This window comes from Dendrobates tinctorius, unplaced genomic scaffold (genome assembly GCF_039654945.1).
Source record: "Dendrobates tinctorius isolate UK_male_01 unplaced genomic scaffold, ASM3965494v1 ptg000214l, whole genome shotgun sequence".
Classification (NCBI taxonomy): Eukaryota; Metazoa; Chordata; class Amphibia; order Anura; family Dendrobatidae; genus Dendrobates; species Dendrobates tinctorius.
Window position 1 is genome coordinate 4,361,384 of NW_027361881.1, and position 16,209 is coordinate 4,377,592.

The 16,209-nt window shown below is 44.0% G+C and overlaps 1 long non-coding RNA gene across 1 annotated transcript in view; it reads right to left on the reverse strand.

The window, feature by feature from the left end:
* Nucleotides 1–16,209, reverse strand: part of LOC141058743 (uncharacterized) — a 152,791-nt gene that overhangs the window by 97,317 nt on the left and 39,265 nt on the right. Inside the window, exon 2 of the long non-coding RNA XR_012222288.1 lies at nucleotides 919–972. This is a non-coding gene — a long non-coding RNA (uncharacterized lncRNA). The remainder of the gene's footprint in view (nucleotides 1–918; nucleotides 973–16,209) is intronic.

Sequence of the window (16,209 nt, forward strand, 5' to 3'; positions counted from 1 at the left end):
GTGGCCAGGGTAGGTCACATGGGGTAAATTTAGGGACCTGGTTGGTCCAGTGTGGAAGGTCCCGCTAGGAGATGTGTCTCCTGGCACACAGCATGAGAAGTGGCTGTGGAATGGCTGCCAGCGGCTGAGAGTTCCCAGAGGAAGGAAAGGAACATCTGCAGTGAGCTGTAGCAGCCATGAGGTAAACCCTGACAGGGTGAGAAATCTGTGAGGCTGAAGAGCCCGAGTACTGGACATTGAGACCCTGTGTGACCACAGGCTTAACAGAGGGAAGCTCTGTAATGGACACTATGCTGGTGATAAGAACTGTATATTATTGGTCACGGTGTATGCTGCCTAATAAACCGTGGGGACTCTTAATGGTTTTATGGAAAACCGGTGCTGGATGTGATTATTGTGCTGCCAAGCGAGAATGCCCTATCCGAATCACAGCGCTACCTCACAGCTCCCATTCATTGGGCAAAAGTGTTGTGCAACTTAAATTCGTACAAAAATTGTGACTTTTGCCATTTTCACACCAATCACGGTCAGGTCCCAAAACTTATTAAAAAAGGGGTATAGTTTCATCGAGAGGGTGTGAGGCTGAGCTCCGCTGACTAATTAATTTACTAGTTAATGGAGCCACAACTGGAGTTGATCTGCTGCAAAATAAAGTTGAAATGGGGTCACCGATCTGACTGTCTGACCCTCTGTATCGCTGATTCCTTATATTGCCATTGTACAGTAAGTTCTAAGTGTAAGAACTTTTAAATACTTTCTGTCTCACTGCCAACGACAACTGATTGTTTCATTTCCTGTGGAATTTATAAGCAGGGTTCTGATTGGCTGCTGTCAGTTTTGTCTCTGATAGTTGTGATGTAGTAATTGACATAAACCTTATAGCTTTCCTCAGGACTCAACCTGGAGACATATTCTTACCTTTTCTTGGAGAATCTTCAGAAACAAAGTTCCCCTTTAAGTACACCGCTGAGCCTGTAAGTGAAGGGAACGGGTCATTTAGTCACAACATTGAGAATTCATAAATAATTAGGATTTTCCAGGAAAGGCATTAAAATGCACTTAAGACTAAGAATAATACAAGCCCCAGGTGCAGAAATCAGGGAGCAATCTCCTGAACAGATCCCCTGCTAGTGCTGAGACATCGGACATTTGGGACATCCAGCTGCGACTGCCCCAAATTCCATGTGACACCTGGAAACGCAAGAAAAATCCAGACATTATATAGTACTTAATGTATCCCGACATGGAAGTCTAAGTGACGATACTGGGTGTAATTCTTAGTATCAGTATTATGCTGTGTATATACACTGCACAGTACCACTCCTCCTGTCCTGTATATATACTGTACAGTACCACTCCTCCTGTCCTGTATATATACACTGCACAGTACCACGCCTAATGTATATATACACTGCATAGTACCGCTCCTCCTGTCCTGTATATATACACTGCACAGTACCACTCCTCCTGTATATATACACTGCACAGTACCACGCCTAATGTATATATACACTGCACAGTACCACTCCTCCTGTCCTGTATATATACACTGCACAGTACCACTCCTCCTGTCCTGTATATATACACTGTACAGTACCACTCCTCCTGTCCTGTATATATACACTGTACAGTACCACTCCTCCTGTCCTGTATATATACACTGCACAGTACCACTCCTGTATATATACACTGCACAGTACCACTCCTCCTGTATATATACACTGCACAGTACCACGCCTAATGTATATATACACTGCACAGTACCACTCCTCCTGTCCTGTATATATATACACTGCACAGCACCACTCCTCCTGTATATATACATTGCACAGTACCACTCCTCCTGTATATATACATTGCACAGTACCACTCCTCCTGTATATATACACTGCACAGTACCACTCCTCCTGTCCTGTCTATACACTGCACAGTACCACTCCTCCTGTCCTGTATATATACACTGCACAGTACCACGCCTAATGTATATATACACTGCACAGTACCACTCCTCCTGTATATATATACATTGCACAGTACCACTCCTCCTGTATACATACACTGCACAGTACCACTCCTCCTGTATATATACACTGCACAGTACCACTCCTCCTGTCCTGTATATATACACTGCACAGTACCACTCCTCCGTATATATACACTGCACAGTACCACTACTCCTGTCCTGTATATATACACTGCACAGTACCGCTCCTCCTGTCCTGTATATATACACTGCACAGTACCACTCCTCCTGTATATATACACTGCACAGTACCACTCCTCCTGTCCTGTATATATACACTGCACAGTACCACTCCTCCTGTCCTGTATATATACACTGCACAGTACCACTCCTCCGTATATATACTCTGCACAGTACCACTACTCCTGTCCTGTATATATACACTGCACAGTACCACTCCTCCGTATATATACTCTGCACAGTACCACTCCTCCTGTCCTGTATATATACACTGCACAGTACCACTCCTCCTGTATATATACACTGCACAGTACCACTCCTCCTGTATATATACTCTGCACAGTACCGCTCCTCCTGTCCTGTATATATACACTGCACAGTACCTCTCCTCCTGTCCTGTATATATACACTGCGGTTCCCTGAAAAATGCCCACAGGAAAATTGTCCACACAGAAAATTGCCCACACGGAAAATTGCCCACTGCAGCATCACAAAGTTTAAGATCTATGATTTTTGAGGTGCAAGGTGAGGATGTTCACATGATATGTGATTAACTTACAGTTGATCTAGTGCAAAACGGCAAAAATAAAGATCTGTGGTTTGTAGCAGTCTGTCATTATCAGCAATAGATAGATATAGTCTGCTCTCATCTCTCACTGATTCTGCCTTACTCCTCCCACCAGCCCAAAACAGCAGCACATGCAGAACCAGCAGCATTGTGATCCAGAGGAGCTATCACTGCTATCAGTACTCACAAAAGTATCACTGTATTATCTGTGGAGTTACATGGGACTGCAGGACACATCTAATACATTATTATCTCAGTGGGAGCCCACCAAAATCAGGGAGCTGCTGGCAGAGATAGTTGTTCCTGGAAGCCCAGAAGGCACAGCAGAAAGGTGACATTCTGCCACTTGTACCACCTTGGGAACTTGCTGAGAATGTTTATTTTTGCAGTGGTGTAACTGGAGTCCGATGGGCCCGAGTGCCAGATTTGGACCTGCCCCCTGCCCCCCCCCCACACACACTTTGGTTAGATGAATGGGCCCCTGTAGTGTTCTAAATTCTATAAAGACTTATGAATTGCCCCTTTCATTATGTAGTCAAATGCTGAAATACCATCCTGGTATATATGCCCATCATCCTGGTGAATGTCCGCATCCTGGTATACAGTATATGTCCCAATGCTGGTATATATGGTCCCCATCCTGGAATGTATGGTCCACATGGTCTCCATCCTGGTATATATGCCCACTTCCTGGTATATATGTCCCCATCCTGGTTTACATGGTCCCCAATCCTAGTGTATGTGTCCCCGTTCTGCCCCTAATGCATAATTAAAAACAAAAACATTGTACTCACCTTTCCTCTGCTCCCACGTCGCCCAGGGTCTTTTGTATCCACCGAACAGCCAAGCAGCTGACATCAGAGTGTGCGCCATTGTCATGCGCCGCTCCCTGTGGCTGCACCTCCGACATCAGCTCACAGCCACTGCATGTGTCGCAGTGCAGCATGTATCGCAGTGCAGGGACCCGATGGGTCTCTGCAATACCATGCATGTCTTCTGGATCTGCGTCTTCAGTGAGGACGGAGATCCAGCAGAAGCAGGCATCTGTACCCCCATGCCTGCTCGTGGCCTTCATCGCTGCAACCACAGTCGTTGCACCGCTGTGTTTTTTTCTGTTGGTGAACCAACAGTCTTACCAATGTGTGTTCCCCTCACCCTGTGTTGCCTGAGTGGTGTTCTACCTGTGGGGATCTAGTGCGGGCGTTCAGTGGGATGAGCCCTGATTTTTGCGGGCTCTCGAAAGACAGCCAGGTCAGCAGACAAGGGAATCCACTGACCCATGTGTCTCCATAGTGATGTCACTGACCAACACAGAAGCCGAAAGTGCCATAGCAGCGCCGCTCTCCTATTGATTTCAGTGGCAGTGAATCTGGTGCCTGCACTTCCTTCCCTGTCCACTTAGGACTACCAAGAGTAAGAGTGAACAGATCCTACGTAGTTATGTATCATACACATATACTGCAGGTGAAGGCAGGCATAGGATGAAAGAAAATGCAGAATGGATTTGATTAAGGGTCTCTAGGCTCATATACACCACACTGAGCGTGGAATTATTTTTAGCACAGTGGACTGACAGCTCGTAAGACCAGAATCTGTACTCTGGGACTAGGTATGCGTGAACCGAACCTGTAGAACCCAGAGAAGTAAACTGGGCGCAGAGACCTGTGGTGAAATCCATTCTGCATTTTCTTTGCTGCCTGTGTTGTGCTGTATTGTATTTCAATGGAGCCCATGGAAGTCAACTGGGTTTCCTTGTTGACATTATTTCACATGTTCCTTCCAGCGCTTCCCCACCCCCATTGTTTCAAATTGGCAATCATGTCATTCCTTTTGGTACAAATCCAGTGAACAATGGCTTTCCTACTGTGCCAGCCAATTGTGTTTTGGTTAGTTAAAGCATTTACTTTAATAGATCTATCCCCATATTTTTTTCATTTCTTTTCAATAAAAGTGTATTTTGAGTTCATCTAAAGTATTCTAGCCAGAGGAACAACAAAGTTATGATTTAGGCCTGTTTCACATGTTCCATTTAGGCCTGTTCCATTTGTTTCCATCAGTCAAAATCCGCCATTTTTTTGGCAGATCCGTTTTGTTTCCCATTGACTTGCATTAGCGGCGGATTTTGACGGATGGTCATCCGTTGATTGACGGATCCGCCAAAATTTTGGCGTCCGCTGACTTGAGTAGACTGACAATGAAACGTTTATTCTCTGCATGGATCCGCTTTTTTACACTGAGCATGCCCGGAAGGATTTCCTTGCCAGGAATTTAACCCCAAATCCTGTTCTGGCGGCAGAAAAAAATTCTCTCTCTCTTGCATTTCACACTATCAACGCAGTGGTGACTTGGAAATGCCAACTGCATCGCTCTTCAAAGTGCCATTCAATTCTCAAAACAAAAGATGACAACGTAGTTCAAGAACCAACAGAACATTGTCATGACTCCTGCCCTCAAAAAGCAGAAGCAAATGTGCATCTCACCTAGAATTCTATATTATTCTCCTGCCCTGCAAAGCATCTCACCTATACCTGCATACTATCCCCCTGTCCTGGGAAGCATCTCACCTATAATTCTATATTATTCTTATGTCCTGCAGAGCATCTCACCTATAATTCTTTACTATTCTGTCCTGCAGAGCATCTCACCTATAATTCTAGATTCTTCTGCCCTGCAGAGCATCTTTCCTATACCTGTATACTATCCCCCTGTCCTGCAGAGCATTTAACCTATAATAATTATTCTCTGTCCTGCAGAGCATCTCACCTATAATTCTAGATTATTATTCTTCTGCCCTGCAGAGCATCTTTCCTATACCTGTATACTATCCCCCTGTCCTGCAGAGCATTTAACTTATAATAATTATACTATTCTCTGTCCTGCAGAGCATCTTAACTATAATTCTAGATGATTCTTCTGTCCTGCAGAGCATCTCACGTATACTTGCATTCTATCCCTCTGTCCTGCAGAGTATTTAACCTATACAGTAGATCAAGGCTACTCTCTGTCTTGCAGAGCATCTCAACTATAACTCGCTACTGTTTTCCTGTGGGTATTCATGTCTGTGGGCAATTTTCTGTGGGCATTTTTCACATATCATGTGAACATCCTCACCTTGCACCTCAAATATCATAGCTCTGAAACTTTGTGATGATGCAATTGGCAATTTTCTGTGTGGGCAATTTTCCGTGTGGGCATTTCTGGTCACCAAACACTGCACAGTACCACTCCTCCTGTCCTGTATATATACCCTGCACAGTATCACGCCTCCTGTCCTTATATATACCCTGCACAGTACCACTCCTCCGTATATATACCCTGCACAGTACCACTCCTCCTGTATATATACACTGCACAGTACCACTCCTCCTGTATATATACACTGCACAGTACCACTCCTCCTGTATATATACACTGCACAGTACCACTCCTCCTGTGTATATACACTGCACAGTCCCACTCCTCCTGTATATATACCCTGCACAGTACCACTCCTCCTGTGTATATACCCTGCACAGTCCCACTCCTCCTGTATATATACACTGCACAGTACCACTCCTCCTGTATATATACACACTGCACAGTACCACTCCTCCTGTATATATACACACTGCACAGTACCACTCCTCCTGTATATATACACTGCACAGTACCACTCCTCCTGTCCTGTATATATACACTGCACAGTTCCACTCCTCCTGTCCTGTATATAGACACTGCACAGTTCCACTCTTCTTGTCCTGTATATAGACACTGCACAGTTCCACTCCTCTTGTCCTGTATATAGACACTGCACAGTACCACTCCTCTTGTCCTGTATATAGACACTGCACAGTACCACTCCTCTTGTCCTGTATATAGACACTGCACAGTACCACTCCTCCTGTATATACAGTGCCTACAAGTAGTATTCAACCCCCTGCAGATTTAGCAGGTTTACACATTCGGAATTAACTTGGCATTGTGACATTTGGACTGTAGATCAGCCTGGAAGTGTGAAATGCACTGCAGCAAAAAAGAATGTTATTTCTTTGTTTAATTTTTTTTTAAATTGTGAAAAGTTTATTCAGAGGGTCATTTATTATTCAACCCTTCAAACCACCAGAATTCTGTTTGGTTCCCCTAAAGTATTAAGAAGTATTTCAGGCACAAAGAACAATGAGCTTCACATGTTTAGATTAATTATCTCTTTTTCCAGCCTTTTCTGACTATTTAAGACCCCCCCCCCCCAAACTTGTGAACAGCACTCATACATGGTCAACATGGGAAAGACAAAGGAGCATTCCAAGGCCATCAGAGACAAGATCGTGGAGGGTCACAAGGCTGGCAAGGGGTACAAAACCCTTTCCAAGGAGTTGGGCCTACCTGTCTCCACTGTTGGGAGCATCATCCGGAAGTGGAAGGCTTATGGAACTACTGTTAGCCTTCCACGGCCTGGACAGCCTTTGAAAGTTTCCTCCCGTGCCGAGGCCAGGCTTGTCCGAAGAGTCAAGGCTAACCCAAGGACAACAAGGAAGGAGCTCTGGGAAGATCTCATGGCAGTGGGGACATTGGTTTCAGTCAATACCATAAGTAACGTACTCCACCGCAATGGTCTCCGTTCCAGACGAGCCCGTAAGGTACCTTTACTTTCAAAGCGTCATGTCAAGGCTCATCTACAGTTTGCTCATGATTACTTGGAGGACTCTGAGACAGACTGGTTCAAGGTTCTCTGGTCTGATGAGACCAAGATCGAGATCTTTGGTGCCAACCACACACGTGACATTTGGAGACTGGATGGCACTGCATACGACCCCAAGAATACCATCCCTACAGTCAAGCATGGTGGTGGCAGCATCATGCTGTGGGGCTGTTTCTCAGCCAAGGGGCCTGGCCATCTGGTCCGCATCCATGGGAAGATGGATAGCACGGCCTACCTGGAGATTTTGGCCAAGAACCTCCGCTCCTCCATCAAGGATCTTAAGATGGGTCGTCATTTCATCTTCCAACAAGACAACGACCCAAAGCACACAGCCAAGAAAACCAAGGCCTGGTTCAAGAGGCAAAAAATCAAGGTGTTGGAGTGGCCTAGTCAGTCGCCTGACCTTAACCCAATTGAAAACTTGTGGAAGGAGCTCAAGATTAAAGTCCACATGAGACACCCAAAGAACCTAGAGAACTTGGAGAAGATCTGCATGGAGGAGTGGGCCAAGATAACTCCAGAGACCTGTGCCGGCCTGATCAGGTCTTATAAAAGACGATTATTAGCTGTAATTGCAAACAAGGGTTATTCCACAAAATATTAAACCTAGGGGTTGAATAATAATTGACCCACACTTTTATGTTTAAAATGTATTAAAATTTAACTGAGCAACATAACTTTTTGGTTTGTAAGATTTATGCATCTGTTAATAAATCCTGCTCTTGTGTGAAGTTTGAAGGCTCTAACTTATTTGCATCTTATCAAACCTGCTAAATCTGCAGGGGGTTGAATACTACTTGTAGGCACTGTATATACACTGCACAGTACCATTCCTCCTGTCCTGTATATAGACACTGCACAGCACCACTCCTCCTGTACTGTATATAGACACTGCACAGTACCACTCCTCCTGTGTATATATACACTGCACAGTACCACTCCTCCTGTCCTGTGTATATACACGGCACAGTGCCACTCCTCCTGTATACACTGCACAGTTCCACTCCTCTTGTCCTGTATATTGACACTGCACAGTACCACTCCTCTTGTCCTGTGTATATACACTGCACAGTACCACTCCTCCTGTGTATATACACTGCACAGTACCACTCCTCCGTATAATACACTGCACAGTACCACTCCTCCTGTCCTGTATATATACACTGCACAGTACCACTCCTCCGTATATATACACTGCACAGTACCACTCCTCCTGTCCTGTATATATACCCTGCACAGTACCACTCCTCCGTATATATATACCCTGCAGAGTACCACTCCGCCTGTCCTGTATATATACCCTGCACAGTACCACTCCGCCTTTCCTGTATATATACACTGCACATTACCGCTCCTCCTGTCCTGTATATATACACTGCACAGTACCACTCCTGTCCTGTATATATACCCTGCACAGTACCACTCCTCCTCTATATACCCTGCACAGTACCACTCCTCCTCTATATACACTGCACAGTACCACTCCTCCTGTATATATACACTGCATAGTACCACTCCTCCTGTATATATACACTGCATAGTACCACTCCTCCTGTGTATATACACTGCACAGTACCACTCCTCCTGTGTATATATACACTGCACAGTACCACTCCTCCTGTGTATATATACACTGCACAGTACCACTCCTCCTGTCCTGTATATATACACTGCACAGTACCACTCCTCCTGTCTATACACTGCACAGTACCACTCCTCCTGTATATACACACTGCACAGTACCACTCCTCCTGTCCTGTATATATACACTGCACAGTACCACTCCTGTATATATACACTGCACAGTACCACTCCTCCTGTCCTGTATATATACACTGCACAGTACCACTCCTCCTGTTCTGTATATATACACTGCACAGTACCACTCCTCCTGTATATACACACTGCACAGTACTCCTCCTCCTGTATATATACTGCACAGTACCACTCCTCCTGTATATACACACTGCACAGTACCACTCCTCCTGTCCTGTATATACACACTGCACAGTACCACTCCTCCTGTATATACACACTGCACAGTACCACTCCTCCTGTATATATACACTGCACAGTACCACTCCTCCTGTCCTGTATATATACACTGCACAGTACCACTCCTCCTGTCCTGTATATATACACTGCACAGTACCACTCCTCCTGTCCTGTATATATACACTGCACAGTACCACTCCTCCTGTCCTGTATATACACACTGCACAGTACCACTCCTCCTGTATATACACACTGCACAGTACCACTCCTGTCCTGTATATATACACTGCACAGTACCACTCCTCCATATATATACACTGCACAGTACCACTCCTCCTGTCCTGTATATACACACTGCACAGTACCACTCCTCCTGTCCTGTATATACACACTGCACAGTACCACTCCTCCTGTATATATACACTGCACAGTACCACTCCTCCTGTATATATACACTGCACAGTACCACTCCTGTCCTGTATATATACACTGCACAGTACCACTCCTCCGTATATATACACTGCACAGTACCACTCCTCCTGTCCTGTGTATATACACACTGCACAGTACCACTCCTCCTGTCCTGTATATATACACTGCACAGTAGCACTCCTCCTGTATATACACACTGCACAGTAGCACTCCTCCTGTATATATACACTGCACAGTACCACTCCTCCTGTATATATACACTGCACAGTACCACTCCTCCTGTATATATACACTGCACAGTACCACTCCTCCTGTATATATACACTGCACAGTACCACTCCTCCTGTCCTGTATATACACAATGCACAGTGCCACTCCTCCTGTCATGTATATATACACTGCACAGTACCACTCCTCCTGCCCTGTATATATACACTGCACAGTACCACTCCTCCTGTATATATACACAATGCACAGTACCACTCCTCCTGTCCGTTATATATACACTGCACAGTGCCACTCCTCCTGTCCTGTATATATACACTGCACAGTAACACTCCTCCTGTATACACTGCACAGTACCACGCCTCCTGTATATATACACTGCACAGTACCACGCCTCCTGTCCTGTATATATACACTGCACAGTACCACTCCTCCTGTATACACTGCACAGTACCACTCCTCCTGTATATATACACTGCACAGTACCACTCCTCCTGTCCTGTATATATACCCTGCACAGTACCACCCCTCCGTATATATACCCTGCACAGTATCACTCCTCCTGTCCTGTATATATACCCTGCACAGTACCACTCCTCCGTATATATACCCTGCACAGTATCACTCCCCCTGTATATATACACTGCACAGTACCACTCCTCCTGTCCTGTATATATACACTGCACAGTACCACTCCTCCTGTATGTATACACTGAACAGTACCGCTCCTTCTGTCCTATATATATATATATATATATATATATATATATATATATATATACATATACACACACACACACACACACACACTGCACAGTACCACTCCTCCTACACTGTGTATATATATACCCTGCACAGTACCACTCCTCTTGTATATATACACTGCACAGTACCATTCCTCCTGTCATGTATATATACACTGCACAGTACCACTCCTCCTGTATATATACACTGCACAGTACCACTCCTCCTGTATATATACACTGCACAGTACCACTCCTCCTGTGTATATATACACTGCACAGTACCACTCCTCCTGTGTATATATACACTGCACAGTACCACAGTGCTTTCCCGTGGGCCTGTACGTAGTATGAAGATTCTGGGCATCACATCATGTGAAGCCTAATAATGCAACACTCACTGCGCCGCCTGTAATAATAAATGATGCCAATTATGTGGATGTATAATTATAATAACCACAGGCTGATTAGAGAGCAGTGACACCGGATCTACGTCCTCAGCGAAGAACAACTACTAACACAATAATAATAGTCTTTCTGTATCGCCGACACATACCGCCTCCTTTCACAATTCAGAGGAGTCAGTCGTCAGCATCGTCACGTGAGGCCGGGACCAAACATCCAATAAATGGAAAGAATTTATGGAGAAAGGGAAAAAAGTGTCATTATTGTCGGATGCCCGCTGGCTCCAAATGTCGATACAGATTTGCAGCTGCTAAAATAAGAGGCCCCCGGGCTCCTGGCAGCATCACCTGCCCCCAATACTAGATTATTTATACTGGAGCTGTTAACCCTGGAGCTGCCTGAGGACCTAGAACTGGTGGCCGCGTTACATATGTGACATTTGTGGGAAAAGCAAATGTTTTAAATACTTTTTTCTCAACAGTGTTCACACAGGAAAAGGATTTGCCAGGGGAAATGCAGAGTGATAAAGTAAATTCCCCATTAAGTATTACCTGCCTCACCCAGGAAGAAGTGCAGAACCGCCTTAGTAAGATTAAAATTGACAAATCACCAGGCCTTGATGGCATTCACCCTCGGGTATTAAGGGAGTTAAGTAATGTGATAGACAGGCCTCTATTCCTTATATTTAAAGACTCTATAGAAACAGGGTCTGCTCCTTTTGATTGGCGGCAAGCAAATGTGGTACCAATATTCAAAAAGGGGTGTAAAAGGGAACCTGGAAACTATAGGCCGGTAAGCTTAACATCTGTTGTGGGTAAAATTTTTGAAGGGTTTCTAAGGGATACCATTATTATAAAAACTAAGGAAAAAGGAAAAGCGCAATAGGGTCTTATCTGGGTAGAAAATGGAATAAAAGCTGATGAAATCTACTCACCCTTTCCAAGAAGGATATAGGCATATAAACCAATGTCAGCTTGCTGCACGCCCGAAGGTCCACTCCGTGACCACCAATATAAGTCCTTTTGGATAAGTATCTATCTCAGGCTTACTGTGCGCTGCTTGACCAAGATAAAATTACTACCACATGAGAAGTTTAACCATTTATTCCCAACGCGTTTCAAAGTGTAAACCACTTCTTCAGGGGATGACATGTCATTCCCTGAAGAAGAAGTGGTATACACTTTGAAACGCGTTGGGATTAAATGGTTAAACTTCTCATGTGGTAGTAATTTTATCTTGGTCAAGCAGCGCACAGTAAGCCTGAGATAGATACTTATCCAAAAGGACTTATAAGGGATACCATTATGGAATATCTCAATGTTAATAAATGTTTAACTTCATATCAACATGGATTTATGAAGGATCGCTCCTGTCAAACTAACCTGATCAGCTTCTATGAGGATGTAAGCTCTCAAATGGACCAAGGAGAATCATTGCATGTCATTTATCTCGACTTCTCTAAAGCATGTGACACTGTCCCACATAAAAGATTGGTCAGTAAGATGAGAAAGCTTGGGCTAGGGGAAAATGTGTGTAGATGGGTAGGTAGCTGGCTTAGTGACCAAAGAGTGGATATTAATGGGGCATCCTCAGATTGGGCCAGGGTTTCTAGTGGGGGACCACAGGGTTCTGTATTGGGCCCCCTACTATTTAATATATTTATTAATGATCTAGTGGATGGCTTACACAGTAACATATCAGTATTTGCAGATGATACAAAACTATGTAAGGTCGTTAACACAAAGGAGGACAGTTTGCAACTACAGACAGATTTGAGTAAATTGGAGAATTGGGCTGAAAAATGGCAAATGAGGTTTAACCCAGATAAGTGTAAGGTTATGCACATGGGAAGGAGAAACAGATGCTACAATTACTTACTAGATGGGAAACTGCTGGGGAAATCAGACATAGAAAAAGACTTAGGCATCTTAGTCAATAAGAAGCTAAATTGGAGTGCCCAGTGTCAGGCAGCTGCCACCAAAGCAAATAGGGTCATGGGATGCATTAGAAGAGGTCTGGGGACACGAGATGAAAACATAATTCTCCCTCTGTACAAATCACTCGTCAGACCACACTTGGAGGATTGTGTGCAATTTTGGACGCCGGTGCTCTAGAAAGACATTACTGAACTTGAAAGGATTCAAAGGCGGGCTACTAAAATGATAAATGGAGTTGGTTCACTACAATACCCAGAAAGGTTATCAAAATTAGGTCTATTTACTCTAGAAAAGAGAAGACTTAGGGGAGACCTAATATATATGTACAAGCATATCAGAGGGCAGTACAGAGATCTCTCCAATGAACTGTTTGTACCAAGGACTGTGACAAGAACAAGGGGGCATTCTCTTCATTTGGAGGAAAGACAATTTCTGCACCAGCATAGAAGAGGGTTCTTCACGGTAAGAGCAGTGAGGCTCTGGAATTCTCTTCCTGAGGAAGTGGTGATGGCCAACTCACTGATTGAATGTAAGAAAGGAATGGAGGCTTTTCTTGTGAGTAACAGTATAGAAGGTTTTGAATAACATAATATCAAAAGTAGATGGTTGACCCAGCTTAGGGGAAGGAATTTTTTTCCCTATGGAGAAAATTGGCTTCTACTCTGTGGGTTTTCTGCCTTCCCCAGGATCAACAATGCAGAACAGCTGCACTAAAAATAGGCTGAACTAGATGGACATAAGGTCTTCCTTCAGCCTTCAAAACTATGTTACCCCTCGCCACCCGTTATATCTATTTATATAAGTATTACAGCCCAGTCCTAGAGCGATTACACGGACCAAAAAAGAAAACAGAAAACGGTCATATTTATTGTAGGGGAAAAAAAAAAAAAAAAAAAACAGCGCTACCCCTGTCCACAGGTCATATGTGGTATTGCATCTGGGGCTCATTCACTGCAATAAAGGACATACGCCATTGTACGGATTCACTAAGGGGGGAGATAATAGCCCAACAAAGTCTTATCAGGTTTACATTCGGATAAATGAATAAAGGTTACGCTAACCTGATAATGTGATTATTAACATTAGGAAGGTATATTCGATATTTTTGGGGCCATAAGACGCACTCCCCCCCCCCCCCCCAATTTGGAAGGAAAATTGGGGTGCGTCTTATAGTCCGAATGTAACTCACGGGGGTGTGCGGTGGTGGTGTAGCGGGGCTACGGGAGGCAGGGTCCCTGCTGCAGGAAGCTGGTGGCGGCAGAAGTGGGGCGATGAGACAGGGGTTGAGTCCCAGCTGTTTGCATCGATTTCCCAGTAGTGGCCTTCAGGAAAATGGTCACCAGAAGTGGCGTATGCACAGACTGGGATCTAGGCTTCACAAGTGAAGTGTACCTACGATAAAAATTACAGACCTCTCTATTCTTTGTAGGTGTAAAACTTACAAAAACGGCAGAGTATCAAATACTTACTTTCCCCACTGTGCGTGTCGCCTGAGCTTTGACGATTTTATTCTTGATAATATGATATAAATAAAGATTTGATATTTTAGTGAATTATTGCAGTGTATGTCATATATATAGGTTCTATATTGGAGTCTTAGGTGGTCTGAAATCCACCACCATTGCCAACTCTAAGCGGTATTACCAGCTCATACATAGAGACACATAACACCCATCGTGTCCTAATGCTGACAGCATATTTAAAGGGGTAGTCCCATGTTATTCATTTATGACATAAGCCCGTGAATGGAGCCACGTCAAATACTTCTGTTGGTATAGACGTGGACACAATTCCCATTCATTTGTGTTCCGACTACATCTCCACCATCAGCAGCTTGTGATGAGCCCCATTTTTTAGTTAGATGCCGGTCCTTTTAGTGGGATCTGCATTTACAATATATTGATGACATATCTGATAGATCATAGAATCATAGAATCGTAGAGTTGGAAGGGACCTCCTGGGCCATCTGGTCCAACCCCCTGCTCAAAGCAGGATTCGCTAAATCATCCCAGTCAGATGTCTGTCCAGCCTCTGTTTGAAGACTTCCATTGAAGGAGAACTCACCACTTCTCGTGGCAGCCTGTTTCACTCATTGATCACTCTAACTGTCAAAAAGTTTTTTCTAATATCTAATCTGTGTCTCCTCCCCTTCAGTTTCATCCCATTGCTTTTAGTCTTTCCTTGTGCAAATGAGAATAAAGTTGATCCTTGTACAATGTGACAGCCCTTTAGATATTTGTAGACAGCTATTAAGTCTCCTCTCAGTCTTCTCTTTTGCAAACTAAACATTCCCAAATCCTGCAGCCTTTCCTCATAAGACAGGGTTTGCAGACCGGTCACCATTCTGGTCGCTCTTTTCGGAACTTGCTCCAGTTTGTTGATGTCTTTTTTAAAATGTGGTGCCCAAAACTGGACACAATATTCCAGATGAGGTCTGACCAAAGAAGAGTAGAGGGAAATAATGACTTCACGTGATCTAGACTGTATGCTTCTGTTAATACATCCTAGAATTGCATTTGCCTTTTTTGCTGCTGCATCACACTGTTGACTCATATTCAGTCTGTGATCTATTAGTATACCCAAGTCTTTTTCACATGTGCTGTTGCTTAGGCCTATTCCTCCCATTCTGTATATGCTTTTTTCATTTTTATTGCCCAGATGTAGTACTTTGCATTTCTCCCTGTTAAAAACCATTCTGTTAGTTGCTGCCCACTTCTCCAGTTTATTTATATCTTTTTGAATCCTCTCTCTCTCTTCTCTAGTATTAGCTATCCCTCCTAGCTTTGTGTCATCAGCAAATTTAATCAGTTTACCCTCAATTCCTTCTTCTAAATCGTTGATAAAGATGTTGAACAATACAGGGCCCAGGACAGAGCCCTGTGGTACCCCACTTGAGACATTCTTCCAACTGGATGTGCAGCCATTTACGACCACTCTTTGGGTCCGATCACTAAGCCAGTTATGAATCCACCTAACAGTTGCCTTGTCCATTCCATACTTAGTCATTTTTTCAATAAGGATTG